The sequence below is a fragment of the Scomber japonicus genome, chromosome 14 (assembly GCF_027409825.1).
Source record: "Scomber japonicus isolate fScoJap1 chromosome 14, fScoJap1.pri, whole genome shotgun sequence".
Taxonomy (NCBI): domain Eukaryota; kingdom Metazoa; phylum Chordata; class Actinopteri; order Scombriformes; family Scombridae; genus Scomber; species Scomber japonicus.
The window spans coordinates 12,222,745-12,236,577 of NC_070591.1; the positions used below are offsets into that span (position 1 = coordinate 12,222,745).

At 38.5% G+C, this 13,833-nt stretch overlaps 1 protein-coding gene across 1 annotated transcript in view; it reads right to left on the minus strand.

Annotated features, from left to right (window-relative positions):
- cep170aa (centrosomal protein 170Aa) overlaps positions 1-12,391 on the minus strand; it is a 42,274-nt gene extending 29,883 nt beyond the window's left edge. The window contains exon 1 of the mRNA XM_053332764.1: positions 12,346-12,391. The gene's annotated coding sequence lies outside the window, so the exon portion shown is untranslated. The remainder of the gene's footprint in view (positions 1-12,345) is intronic.
- Positions 12,392-13,833: the final 1,442 nt, after the last annotated feature.

The window sequence follows — 13,833 nt, forward strand, 5'->3', positions numbered from 1 at the left end:
TGACCTCATAAGTACTCAGTATACCAACTCAGTAATCCCTTGGGTAACATTTTAATCAACCGCACACCTCTGACGGTTCCTCACACAACGCTGGCGGGAACATGACTGTACCGAAGCAACAACTGTCTCTGATGTAAAACAGATCAGCCTTTCATCTCGGTCACATCTCAGAATATCCAAATATTATATCTGACGTGTGAAACAGTGTCTAAAGGTAATTTTAGAGGGTTGTAAATAATGTAATGGAAGTAATTACTGCACCAGCCTATCGTGGTGTTGTCAGTGAGGAAGTAAGTGGCCTGAGAGGGAAAGGGAGGAACAAAAATAACCCTTAATTAAATAAACTTTTCCTAATTTAACTGAACTAAATTTGCTTCCTTCACCAAACTAACTCATCCTAACATGAGAGAACAATGCAAGATTTCTCCTGAATCCATTCAAACCATCACTGGGCTCGACTCCAGCCCAGGATGTGATGCTTATACGATGACCAACTGCCGCAGTCACATTACCCGTCGGATATTTGGATGCTGCAATGGAACAACACGCTGCATACATTATCAGAAACAACTACAAAGAAACAGCAGCATTATCATTACACTATAATTACGTTGTGGTTTCCTTTCCTCTCCTCATTGTAACTGAATCACCAGAGGATCGTGCAGTCTCAATAAGCTCCGCACACTCGCTTGTAGTATGTGAAGTTAATGAGAATGTGGTAGAGGAGCTTGGATACGATGCATACCAGCCTGTGTGGTACAATTAAAAAAAACCTCTCACCATGAAAAACAAGGCACAGCTGGAGGAATGCAGCGGTAGGTCTGCTGAAGGTGGAAATGCTGCTGTCTGTCTTACATGTGCTCATTACAGTCCTCATGTTAAAACACACAGATTCATAAACTTACTTAACCCATAAACAACGGTGTATCCTGGTGGAGATACAACTCATCAAATCCAAAATATACAGAACATTTTTTGAATTATTGGTTGATTCATATAAGCTCAATTATATCATTACTTTAGTTTAGTTGTCTTTATTTCGGTCATTAATCTCAAATACATGTGTATAAAAGTATAAAAAAAGTAAATAATCATATGTCTTTGTTCCTTGTCCTTCATCATCTTCTCCTTCTCCCTCTGAATCTGTGAGTATTCATTTATCACAAGATGTCTCCTACTTCACGGTTTATTCTCACTGTGCATTGGAAGCATTACGTTTTCACATCGTGCTCATGTAAAGTTGAATATTGGACTGTGATTGGCTTGTGATGTCACAAATCATGCTTGTGGGTACTCATATTTTCAGTAAGCAGAGAAACTTTCCTCCTTCAGCAGATTAATGGAAAAAAAGCTTCCTGGTGTACACTTAAATCTGCACAGTGAAGCTCCAACATCCAACTGGGAGAGAGACACATTAAACACATTTCTGACTGGTTGGCACTTTTAACTTTAATGATGTCTAGGCATGCTGATAGTATGGGCCACGTCTTCAGATATCCATCTCTTGGATTTCTGCCTCCTCCCCAACACGACAGAGGTAAATAAAATGTATACATGGTGCTACGGCATCGAAAAAGCATATTTAGACAATTCAACAACAAAAAACTATTAAAGGTGCAGTGTGTAGGACTTACTAGTATCTAGTAATGAGGTTGAACCAATAAATACCCCTCCCTCACCCTTCTCGTTTAAGGCTGTAAGGTCTCATTTGAGATTGTTTGGTTGGACCGTTCTGGCCTACTGTAGAAACACAGCGCAACATGGCAGCCTCCGTGGAAGCGGACTCACCCCCTATGTAGATATGAAGGGCTCATTCTAAGGTAACGAAAAGAGGATTCTTAGTTTCAGGTGATTATTCACTAATTAAAACATACTTGTGAAAATTATATTCAATTTCTGTCAAGTTCATTCAATTAGATGCCACAATATTGTACATACCGCACCTTTAAAATTCCACATACTGCATCTTTAATGCCCCTGGATAAGTGATCAACTGATCATCAGAAAATGTATCCGCAGCTACTTTAATAACGGATTAATAAGTTCAGTGTATTTTTAAGTAAAAATAGTTTCAGTTTCCAGCTACTTAAATGTGAAAATGTGAAGATTTGCTTATTTTCTTTCGGACTGTTGGCCAGAAACAAGAACGAAACACTTTAATACATCATCTTTGCTTCTGGGGAAATTCAAGTGAGCATTATCAGTCTGTTGTCAGACATAAAAAAAAACAGAAGAAAAAAAAAAGGAGAATATTATCTTCAGATAACAAATAATGAAAATACATATACTATAAATAATAAGAACTGCTCAAAGAAATATGATTTTTCTTTTTAATAATTTGGGTCAACCAATCATACCAGATGTTTCTGCTCGATCTCACTGTGTTTAACATTAATTTGCTACTTCTTACAACTTACAACTCTAAATGTTTGTCATCTGAATACAAAACCTTTCTAAATATTGTTAATATAAAAAATGTCAATGTTTAGATACTGTTAACAGCGGTGCTGCTGTATCATCTCTCCATTCGACTCTTTCAGCAACAACATTCATGCTGCGGCTAATAAGGAGAAATAGTGACCTCATGTTTTTGGCAGGAATTCCCCAACCCCCAGACCTACACGTATACTATCTCACACACACACACACACACACACACACACACACACACACACACACACACACACACACACAAACAGGACAGAGGAGTGAAAGAGCAGAGTTATTCCAAGATGACTGTGAATTCTTTGTATGGAGGAGACGGCAGCAGCAGAGAGAGAGAGAGAGAGAGAGAGAGAGAGAGAGAGAGAGAGAGAGAGAGAGAGAGAGACATTAAGTATGCGCAGCACTTCCTGTGGTTGGACAAAGCTCACTCATCATTCAATCCGCAGCAAGTGTGTAGCTTATGTTGAATTGCTGACTGTCCGACGACGTGTACTGAATAGAAAAAACCCAGTGTGGTGTCTACAGTGAGGTTTCTGCACAAACCCTGAATGGAAAGGCATTGCTGTTATATTTCATTTTGTAATAAGAATTTTAAAAATAATAATCAGGGTGATTATAAAGAGGTGCCGGATAATCAGATTTATCGTCTATGACTAATCGCTCTTACAGCCATGTTTCCATTCTCCAGCATAAAATGTTATATAAACGCTCTTGTGTCTTTTTAAACAGTTTCAAATCTCCTCCGTCCCTCCCTCCTTCCTTCCACTTTGAACCAGCCAATCAGAGGACACAAGGAGGGCACAGAAAGTGACGTCAGCGAGCGCCCAGTTTATTTACTGTCATCACCTAATATGCTTACTGGATGCAACACATGGTTGCCGCTCTCTCCACGTAGCATCTGGCGGGAATGTGTATCCGGGGGATGATGCAACAGCTGGGTAACCATCACCAAGACTCATCTGCTTTTTTGTTATTCTTCCTCTCTCTAACCTTCCAGACCATTGCATTTCGCCTCCGTGACCCTTAAAAAAGCTGACTCACACCACATCATAGGTTCTGATAAAACTGCTGTGTGTGTAACCGTTTTACAAACATGCCACATGCTAAGCAGCAGAGAGGAGGAGGGAGAGAGAGGAAGAGAGGAGTAGATAGATAGAGACAGAGAGAGAGAGAGAGAGAGAGAGAGAGACAGAGAGAGAGAGAGAGAGAGAGAGAGAGAGGCGACTCATACTCTGGTCACACTCAATTCCACAAGGTCTCATGATGAAGAGCCAAACTTATCCTTCGTAAGGGTGTGGTTGTCTGCCTCACGTTGTAAAAATGAAGTTTCATCTCAGTGCGGCCACAATATAAAACTCATAAAGTTCCATGTTAAGTTAACCCTTAAACAAAGGCAGGAGAGGAAAATGAGATGTTAATTATTCTTTTTATTTACTTTGATGTTACTAGTTATCTCATTTGCACCTATGTAAACATTTCCACTAATAATTTAAAAAATATTTTGGATATTTTGGATTTTATGAGTTGTATCTCCACCAGGATACGTTGCCCCTATAAAGGTATAAATAAATGTATGTATGTATCACCTGGCACACGTTGCCTGTTTAAGGGTTTTAAGTGACTCCCTGCATGCAACACGTATGAGAAGTAGTAATGACAAAAAAAAAAAAAATGATGCTGTTATATATCATATCTTCAATAAAGCTTTTAGGCTGTTCTGCATCTATTCGGTCTTTCCCCTAGAGAAATCCTCTGATGCACTTTCTGTTTACAGCAGCATCAGAACCTGATTGTTTGGATATAAATAGTACGAGGCAGCTTAAGTAGCTGGAGCAGCAGCAGCAGCAGCAGCAGTGATAGTGATAGACCCCTTTGGCTGCAGTAAGTGTAGTGATTTAAATGCTATTAAAAAGAAAAGTCTGAGGGGAATATATCATGATGCTGGGTGCTCTGCCTGATTGAAGGAATTTCTTGGAAGTGCAGTGAAAAACAACAGAGATACTTTAGAGCTGCAGTGATTAGTTGAATTGATTAGTAGTCAACTATCAAATCAATTACCAACTATTTTGATACTTTTGAAATGTCCAAATTCTCTGTTGCAAGCTTCTAAAATGTGAATATTTTCAGTTTCCTCTTGTTTTCTATGATGGTATACTGAATATATTTGGCTTGTGGACTCTTGGTCAGGACAAGACATTCAGGTAGCATCTTGGACTTTGGCAAACAGTGATTTACTTTTCACCATTTTCCACCTGATTGAAGGGATTTATTTGAAGTGCATTGGAAAGGCACAACAGCAGAGATTACTTTAGAGCTGCAATGATTAGTTAAATAGATTAGTAGCCAACTATCAAATCAATTACCAACCATTCTGTTCATTTTTTTATCATTTTGAGCCAAAACAGTGATTTATTTTTTGTGACATTTTTTAAACGACTAATTCAATGATCAAGAAACATAATCAACTTATTAATCATAATAATGAAAATATGAATTAGTTGCAGTGCTGGGTGGCTTAGTAGACAAGATGTTGTAACGATAAGTCGATTAGTAGCCAACTATTGATTCAATTACCAACTATACTGATCAATGTTTTAATCATTTTGAGTATGTTTTCAAGAGGAAAAAGTTTAGATTGTCTAGTTCCAGCTTCTCAAATGTGAATATTTTCTGTTTTCTCTGATTTACTTTTCACCATTTATTAATCAAGTAAAATATAATCATTCATTAGGCTTCATAAAAAGGTGTTGCTAACATAAAAAAAAGTATCAACACTGAGGACAGACAGTTGGGTTCTGCTATAAATATTGAAACCAATACTGCAGCTTGGCAACAAAAAGAGGGCAAAGGTCATGTGTGGTAAAACCAATAAAAGGGAAGTAGATTAAAGGACAAGAAAAACAACCAGGCAGGAGCCTATTCTCTTAAACATGCCGATGCAAGGTCAGGACTTTCACATCAAAGTCAATTAATAGACAAAAGGAGACTGAATCGGTCTCAGAGGTGCTCTGGGAGCAGGAGAGCCTCCAGACCCCGAGGGGTACAAAGAACAGACTAGGAAACAGATTCGAGCAACCTCTGGACATACAGACTGAGACAGAGACAGACAAAGGGTTTTTCTAGTCCCTGATGGCTCTGTCTACTGAAGATTTACACAAATGAAAGTCTAGAAATAGAGAAGATAGTGTAATACAGTCTGTTGTTTCACACTGAACTCCTCACAGTGGACTTACACCAGGCACTTATAACAAACTCAACAGCTTTGTATTGTTGCTTTTTGGCCAGTGATCAGTCTTATGTCTAAAATAATATTTTTATTCAGTTTAAAAGTCTTCTCAGTCTGGTTGTACACTGTAATAACATTAAAGTGGGCATGTGTAAGGCTAAAAATTAATTGTGTGTGATGCTGACGCCCCTCTTTAAACTTAATGTTTGTGTTTTATGTGTGAACCTAATATCTGTGTTAAATAAAACTCTATAGGGCAGCCAGTCAGTCACAGAAGATGTTGTGGAACATTTCAATAATACAGCATATGTGAAATGTTCCTGGTCTAAACTTGAGAGTGCTCTAAGGGGCAGAGTATGGCTGCTGTGGGGGGAAATCAGACTGTACATGTTTGATTTCATTTGACATTTGAATCAAGTTGGCCTACTTTACCTCTCCTCATAAATAAAGAATAACAAAGCAAAGACTGCTGCACTCAGAAATCAAATTCTGTTGCTGCTGACTTCCTAAAACCTCTGTCCAAAAACCTTTTTCCCTTTAGTGCCTCAAAGCTTAATTCAACATAGTAATTTTTGTCTAGAAAAACCTCAAGTACAGCGGGAGACGTAAATCCGTTAAGAGCAGCATGTCTGTACTTTGCATTGGTCATCGTAAGGGCTCATTAAGAGACCTGATGCTGGATGTAGTTTAACAGCCTGAGACAAGCTAAGGATGCTCCTCCAGCCTCCAAACAAAGCTCAGAGAGATGGACACTGCAGCTGGGACTTTCATTGTAATGTGCAGGTGAAGTGACGTGTGTCCGACCACAAAGACATGGTGATATGGATCGAATTAGAAGAGAGAAAAAAAAGACTTAAGTTTGACTAAAGTGGGTCACACTTTTATAAATCTGAATCCTGGAAGAGTGAGATTACATTTAAATGGAAACATGTTTTTAAAAGAAGGGAAAATGAAAAGTAATTAATGGTGCTGAACAGTACGTTTTGAATAGTTATAATTTATGCAGCCTGATAGAGACAACGCCACCATTAATCTCTTCTGACAGGATCGAGCACTACGCAGGGATATAATAAATCATTAGCGTCACTTAACAACCTCAAATGTGCTGAAACTTCACTTTGTAAGTAAATAACTTAAACACAATTGTTTGCAAGTAGGAGGAGCACATTTTGACAAACTAGATGCTGCTTTTAAAACAATTTTTTATGATATTTTTTGAATTGCTCATCTTGCCAACCCTTATCTGTCACTGACCCACCCTGTTTCCAAACTATACTTCTTAGAAAAGATCTCTTTAAGGCAAGACAATTTTAAACAATTTTATTCCAGATGTGTTCATCTCAATATTGACAAAATGCATAACAATTTAAATGCAGCAGTACTTTGTCTTTTCATTTGATGTTTTAAAATTAAATGTTTTGTATACGCACACTTAAATACACTGTAGGTGGATAAAATATTTCATATTTATCATTCTTTTGTGGTTACACCATTTGACATTTTCAGGAGCATTCAGTCTTACATGTTTTTTGAATTGCTCATCTTGCCGACCCTTATTTGTCACTGACCCATATATGTGTTAATGTCGTTCGCACATGCAGCAGAAAAGACCATATGGTGCTGAAAGGCGTGTCACATGAGCAGTTGGCGAGAGGAACAAACAAGCAAACACCTCCGTTTAGCCAGCATCCGTCTCGCCCATTCTCTTTGTTATTAGCATACACAGCACACGGCGCAAGCCCAGGCCTTTAAGACACAAACCCACCAGATGCTCCGTGACCTCTGAGCACCACATGACCCACAGACCTACATATGGAAAACCTACACTACAAGGACATCAAGAACTGTACAGAGTGAGAAATAACAACATACAGCAGCTTGCCCTTCAGCGCTGTCTGAGAAAGTAAAGTTATTATTCTTCAAGGGGACTAACAGGGAGAGAGGAGGGGGGAAACCAGCAGTCTAAACAAGCTCCTACTGATGAAGAGATAATAAAAAAAATAGATTATTAATAATCCAAGAGAATTAATGAAGCACATGCCCTGCAGCATAGTCTTTTTCAGTGCATGTGATTAATTCTCCAAAGCGTGTGTGCAAAACATTTTTCAGATGTGTTCAGATAAGCAAGTTTCTGTATGCAGCTTTCTCAGAGGAACAGAGGAAGCATTAGCAAACTGATATGAAACATCAAAATAATAGGAGAAGAAGTATTATAGTACAGTAGGGCTGCAACTTCTGACTGTTTGCATTACTGATTAATCTGTTATAAATTGTTGACCACTGAATGTGCAATAGAGCCGTGCAATGACAGGACGTAACCTTGTGTTTGTATCTATCTATTTCATTCATTATGACAAGATTAAACGTTTGGTTTGTAAAGTGCCAATCAGTGTTTCCCAAACTCCTAAAATGTCTTTATTTGTACCGACCTACAGTCCATAATTCAAAGATATTTATTTTACTGTCACAGAAGACGAAGAAAGCAGAAGATATTCACATTTTAGAAGCTGGAAGGGTGCGATTAATCTTCTGTCAATCAACTAATTGATTAATTGACTACTAGGTACTAAGTAGGTAGGTAGGTAGATAGATAGATCTGAATCATTTTAAAGCTAAAATTAAAAAACAAAAAGAACTCCAGTATAAAGATTTGTTGCTTTTCTGCTTCATTGTACATCTGATAACTTTGGGATTTGGACTGTTGGTTGTTTATAACATCACCTTGGACATATAGGAAATGAGCATTTTTACACTATTCTCTGACATTTCAATAATTAAGCAAGAAAACAATCAGTAGTGTAAATAATCATGAAAAAAACATAAGTTACAGCTCTATATTAGACTTAAGTTAATATACCTTTTAAATATGATTTGTGTTTGATATAAGAATACAAAGTATAATCTCAGTTCACTTTCTTGAAGTTTTTTTTTACAAGTTTTTTTAATAAATGTCTTTAACTTAGATCTGTTCAATAACACTTTTTAGTAATAAACACAGTATTTTTCTGAATGTATGTACTTAAAATGTTTTCAACAAACTCTATTCTTACAGAAAGGTTTAATACATCTACCCTCCACAGCACTGTTGTATAATAAGACTGTTATATATGAGTCAATCACTAAGTTATGGGGCCTGCACAGAGCCGAAGCGGACACAGTGTCCAGTATAGGTTTGCCCTGGTGAGAGATCGTGAATGACCCTCTAACTGGGAACATTAGTATCTGACCAACCCTGCCACGTTGATTATGGCACCAACATTCATGCTGCCCACAGCAATAGCCTCACTCAGCCTCAGCAGCAGACAAAAATAGTGAACTCTCTCACACTGAAATCCACACTGGCACTTAGGAGGGAAGAAAAAACATCAGCGTTAGCACAACAGGACGATCGAGAGGGGTGTGGGGGGGGGGGCCGAGAGCCTGGCAAAGAGGAGAGATGAAAATGGAAACTGCCCAAATACAAGATCAATATCTGCAGTGTGGAAAAAAAAGGCACGAAAAAACACGGAAACTCAGAGGGGAGTAAGTTACACCCCAAAACAGATGTGAAGGTCACTCTTTTCATTTTGGGAAGTCGAAATGTAGAAAGAAAAAAAAAAAACCTCCAGACGCACCCTTGATGTTCCATAACAAGGGAGAGGCTGATGATTATGTATATAAATTGCTCCGAGCTTATTTTGTTGTTTTTTACTCTAGCTGTCTCTCTGTGTTTCCTTCTTGCAGACTTTTTTCTATCCCCCACCCCTCGTTTCTTTTCTTTTACTGCCTTCCTTTGACTTCTGCACACAAGCCGGCGCTTCAACCAGGCATAGCCATCTGACTCTCATAACCTTCTTAAACATTTCTACTCTGGCAGATTACAGAAGTGAGATTCACCACTATTTTTAGCCAGAGACACTGTGGTACAACAACATTTTTATAAAAAACAAACATCAAGAATACAGTTGAATATTGAGCTCCAGTCTATGTTGTTCTCAGTCACAAATAACCCTCCCTGAGTACTGAAGTAAAAATGAACTCACTTCCTAAACTTCCTACTATACACAATGGCTGCGGGCAGGCCGGACAACAAAGTCTGCAGCCCAAACAGAAGAAAGGGTCTTATTATTGAGGGAAACTGTTGACCACTAGGTCATCATAAGATCTATGACACTGAACCAGAGACCCCATCAAAGTGATTAAGGACAGATGATATAAGTGAGTTGTGGAGGATAGGAAAGCAGGGTTTCACTTTGTTATGATCTGTCACATGTTAATAGTCAGAGAGTGGTCTTTCTGTTTATTGAAGGTCAGAAAACAGCAGTCAGGTGACCACATTTTCTCGCCATAATCATTGCATCATGCACTTTTAATGCAAGTGATGGGGGTCAAAATCTTCTGAAGCTGATATGAAGCTTCAGTCTCCCAAATTTTTCAAATAAGTAGATATCTTTCAATGTTCTTTTTAGAGCCAAAGTCCCTGTTTTTGTTACTAAACTTAGACCACAGCTCAACAGGGAAACAAAAAGAGTGAATCTGATGCTAAAAAGACTGTACATGTGGCAGATATCCACTTGATAACTCAAACTGACTACTGAAGCCTCATATAAGCTTCAGATGAAGTTCTAAATGCGTTTTTTCCACAAAATGACTATGTGGACACACTGTGGATCTTGACCCCCATCACTTACACTGAAAAATGTGGCAGATATCCACTTGATTACTCAGACGGATTACTGAATCCTCATGTAAGCTTCAGATAAACTTTTAAATACATTTTTCCATGAACATGTGGATTTTGTCTCCCATCACTTACACTGAAACAAGAGGAATGATTACAGGAAGGAAATAAAGAAGCTTCATATGAGCTTCAGATAAACTTAAAACACCTCCTTTTACACTGAAGGAGCCTTGTAGATTTGACCCCCATCATTTACATTGAAAGCACATTTGAAAGTAGTCTTTTAACAGCCAGTACAAACACGAGGAATGATTACACTGAGAAAAACCCTCTTAAAGTGTTCACATGGTCACCTGATGTTGTTTTCAGCCAGACTGGAATAAATAGTGAACCTGTCCTTTAAGGCTTCCTGTCCTATCTGCTCTGTAACTGTGTCACTGGACGCAAATGGAGGCAGGCTAGCTGGGACATTGCTGCTGCGTTCTTTCCTCTCCGAGAGTGCAGCAACTTGTCCTGTGACACTGACACAGTTATTTTTTTTAAAGCAACCGCCTGTAGAGCCAAGCAGCCTGCCACCACTGACCACAGTCTGCAGATGACAAGACGGAGAGAGGAGAGGAAAAGACAGAGTATAAATGGGAGAAAATGGAAAAAAAGGACTGGATGGTATTATGTGCACATTCTGTGGCTACGGTCCAAAGAAATTTGAATTCTTACAGCTGAGGGAGGAGGAGACTAAGACTCTAGTGATGTCCTGCTCTCCAGCCCTTTCCAAGAAGATTTCAGTCCACTAGTATGTGAACAGACAACCTTGTTATAAAGCCAAGTCAGGAATGCATCTTCAGTGGTCGCCTTTAGATGCAATTATGAGGAATTATCAAGATGAATAAAAACAATCAGGCCACTAGAAGGCCAGTTGTAAGTTCATGAATTTGCCACTAACATTTTGACTATTATTAAATAATTAGAGAATAATTACACAAATCTAAATTATGAATATAGTAGCAGTATTCCCTGAGCATTGATTGATTATTAAAAAATGCAACAAAAAAAGGGATCTTGAAGGTAATTTAAGCTATCTTATTGCATTTAAAACACATATCTTGCTTTTCCCCAAAAGTTTTGCATCTTATGTGATGATGACAGCAAAAATCAAACTCAACACAAAGAGAGCGGATGCATGTAGGCCAGCTTACATCTGCCCCACGAAAACAAAGCCCCCACACAGAAGAAGAAGAGGAGGGGGGTGCCGGCATCGGGAACAGCCACAGCATATACAGTGAAATATCTACTCATATATAATCTACCCTTCAGACAATATAAATAGACACAAAAGAGCACCCCCCAGCCCCCCCACCCCCGGGGGCTAGTATGTTTTCCAATGAGATAAACAAAAAAAAAGCATTCAATGTGACCGACCCTTCATTGATGTGCATCCTGTCTCGATAGCCTCGGTGTGGCTACAGAGGGGATGCAACTAATAGCAAAAAAAAAAAAAGAAAAAAAAAAAAGCAGGTCAGTAACAGATAATAGTGGCAGTAAAAGGGGGCAAATGTAGCTGGTATTTGTATAGAGGAAACAAAGGTGGAGTAGGGCAGGCTGGTCATGCTGCTGCTGCTGCTGCTGCTGACAATAGTGGAGCCGCTCGGTGTGTCTGTGGCCATCCAGTTAGCCAACACTGAGTCTCTGTGGAGCCGCTATAAGCATAACTAGGGGTGTTTAATCGGCTTATTATAATAATTACAGCCTAAATTTCAAATCCACACTTGAGTATTTTAATGTGAGAATCTCTAAAATATGTCGTGTCACCCCGGACAATATTTGCTATACCCCACAATCATCAATAGATGGGCAGTATAGGGGGAAAAAAGCAGAAAAGCGACTCTATCTATTTTTTCACCCCACCGCCTTAAACTTCACTTGAGTCTAGCAGTCGACAACTGCCTAGCTAAAAGCACATCACTGTTTTTCTCGAGTTTTACAGAATAAAAGTGAAATGTTATCGCCCACTTACCCTGGTCTCTGCGGGTGTGTGTCGCTGTTGAAGGTGTGTGTGTGTGTGTTTGTGTGTGTGGAGCCCAGCCCTGCCGTTGCTGCAGTCGGCCTTCTCTCCCGCGGTTGCTCAGCGATAGCAGAAAGCGTACTGACGTCGTAAAGACAGCGTCAACACCACTTCCTGTCTTAACTTCTAAATAAAATTACGTCGGTTTTAGTCTATAATGAAATGGGATTTACAAAATATGTATTATATTCTGATAAAATTTCATTTGTTGTGTGGTTAATATATCAATCAATCAATCAATATTTATTTATATAGTGCCAAATCACCAGAAAAGTCATCTCAAGGCACTTTACACATAGAGTATGTCTAGACCGTACTATTTAATTTAATTTAAAGAGGCCCAGCATTCCTCCATGAGCAAGCACTTTGCAACAGTGCCAAGGAAAAACTCCCTGTTAATGGGAAGAAACATCAGGCAGAATCAGCCGCTAAGTGGGCAGTCATCTGTGTGTGTGTGTGTGGGGGGGGGGGGGGGGGGGGGGGTGTACAGAGATCATAACTGTGGAACCACAGACTTCAACATCCTCCACTGATGTTCCATCTATTATCCTCGAATATCCAGTTACAGCACAACTGCTATAGAATGAATTTGTTGTGAATTCATCTGTCCATCTCTAGTGTGTGTGTTCATGTTAATTCAGTTATGAGTAGTGTGTGTGATTTGGTGGTTTTGGTGGTTGTGCTGCATACTTGCATATGAACAGATTCTGATTAAAATTAAAAAATATATAATCTAGTGGGGTTTGTCTGAGGAACTATTGCACACCTTGCCCCAACACAACAAAACAAAAATAATAATACAGATGACAATATTCCATATAAAAATGAAACAATTGCTTTAAAAATAGTAACATGAATAGTAAAATGAAAATAATATGATACCAATAATAAAGTGATAATGGCACTTTTTCCAAAAATGTTATTATAATTAAGATGTACTAATGTCTTAATCTCTCAAAGAGGAATAGATACATTTTAGGCTTTGTTATTTGACCCACATTTGAGTTCCATAAAGTCTTGTACAAACAATGTTTGTGTAGATTCTCTCACTGTGTTCAGATTCCTATAAAAACTGTCAAACTGTTGAAGATGATTTGACATCAATACATGTGATTTTTTTTGTGCCGCAGATAAACAAAATAGAATAACTGGTTAATGTTGTCCTTATACACTGTGTCCCTCTTGCCTTGTCTAGTTCAGAAGAAAATATTTTTTTAAAAATATTTAATTATCTTTATTGGGCATTGTTTTGCCACCCAAAATGTCACAGTAAAATTATTGACTTATAAAAATGAAGCTCAAATGGGCATGAGGTAAATCTTAAAGTGAGTAAATCAAGAAAATCATGAGGCCACAGTGTGGACAAAGCTGGCTAAAAGAACTGAAGTTAAACTTACCTACACGAGTTTTCACTGACACGATCATGGGCTATGAATAGGC